At 46.4% G+C, this 1,693-nt stretch overlaps 1 pseudogene; it reads left to right on the top strand.

Moving 5' to 3' along the window:
- Window positions 1-1,288: 1,288 nt before the first annotated feature.
- LOC101660013 overlaps window positions 1,289-1,693 on the top strand; it is a 3,897-nt pseudogene continuing 3,492 nt past the window's right edge.

Genomic DNA, 1,693 nt, shown 5'->3' with positions numbered 1-1,693 from the left:
CCGGGGAAGACTGATGCCAACCTCACAGATGCTGACAGGAGACAAGGACATTTGTTACGGCAGCAACAGGTGACTAGGCAACTCTGGCAACTACTTCAAACAAATGGTGGCTGATTATTCACATGCGATGCTTGAAACTGCTAATCATTCGAGGCCCCATACACCATGCGATGGAGCAGATCTGCCTCACGGGGTTTTTCAGGCTGTAATCTCAACTGAAACAGAGGGCCAGGGCTTTCTCCTGCAGAGCCACTGGGTGGCTTTGAACCACCAAACACTTAACTGTTTCACTACCAAGCATCCTGTACAGATCGTTAGGATCGACTGAAACAATATATTGAGGAGGGCTGAGCCCAAGGATGGACAGTGCCAGATGACCTGTAAATCAAGGACCAGCCTTGGAAGCCCTGCTTCTTCCATATTTCATCTAAGATATGGAGTGGTGAGATAGTCCATTATTTGTGGCCAGAAAGACCTAAAGGAGTAACTCTCTTTTTTACTACCCACATGCCTGCTTCTAGGTCTCTTGCCGAGTCTTGCAGAGCCAGGATCTGGGAACTCCTCAAAGCAACCATCACTATGAACCCGGCTCTGTGGGCTCAGCTTGAGCCACTCACCTGAGTCAACCCTGGAAGCACACAAAGGACACAGACCCACTGCAGTCACCAAAAAGCCTGGTAGCCTCATTTGCTGTCTCCAGGTACAGTCAAGAAGCCACAAAACAACCCCAAACAGCCAAGCGATATTTCTGAGGTTCAAGGACACCACATAAAGCAGGCAAGCTCATCCAGTTACATGGATAGGTTTGGGTAGGGTATCCTCCTCAGTCCCTGTCTTCTTCCTAACGAGGTAAAACTGAGTGAAAACAAAACAAAAAACTGTTAGCAATACACCATGCATCTCTACTACAAATAAATTATGCCAACTGCTGAACCGCAGAAAAAGCCATCCTCCTCCAAAAACAAAACAAAAACGTCTTATGATAAATTTGTTAGCCGAGTATGATATTTGAATTTCTTAGGAAAAACAAAGAATATTTTTTAACTGTTTCTGGGCATCTTTCCCATAGTGATTTTGAATACAACTTGATTGTTCTTTTAAAGAAAGCAGTCGCCCTTGAGTTCCAGGCCCTTTCACGCCAGCGCCTAGGACAGGCTGGCTTGCACCTGGGGAAGTTCCCCAGCGTGGTCTCCGGGTCAGTGGCACTGGCGAAACCCAGTCCTGGTTGCCTAAGACCCCACAGTGCCCCACCACAGGCTAGAAGTCGCCATGCCCCACTGAGCCAGCCATGAAGCCTTCCTGAAAAGACCAGGCGGCACTGGCCGAGGGTGACCCCTGGAAGCAGTGTTTCGAAGTGGCTGTGCAGCTGGCACGCAGGGCAGGGCAGATCATCAAGAAAGCCCTGACCAGCGTGATCAAGGGTAATGTAATATAGGAATTACTAAAATCCAAATGAAGGTTGAGCATGATAGTGGGACAAGAGGAAAGTAAAAGGAAATATAGGAAAGAACTAGGAGACAGGGTATTTATAGATGTCTAAATACAAGCATGTACATATGTAAATATATTTATATAGGATGGTGGGGAAATAGATCTACATGCATATATTTATAGGTTTAGTATTAAGGCAGCAGATGGACATTGGACCTCCACTCAAGTACTTACTCAATGCAAGAACACGTTGTTCTATTAA

Source organism: Echinops telfairi, unplaced genomic scaffold (genome assembly GCF_000313985.2).
Source record: "Echinops telfairi isolate 266 unplaced genomic scaffold, ASM31398v2 ScPeMD7_655;HRSCAF=1070, whole genome shotgun sequence".
In the NCBI taxonomy this organism is placed as follows: Eukaryota; Metazoa; Chordata; class Mammalia; order Afrosoricida; family Tenrecidae; genus Echinops; species Echinops telfairi.
The sequence above is the reverse complement of the archived record's forward strand: the minus strand, read 5'-3'. Positions and strand labels throughout refer to the sequence as shown.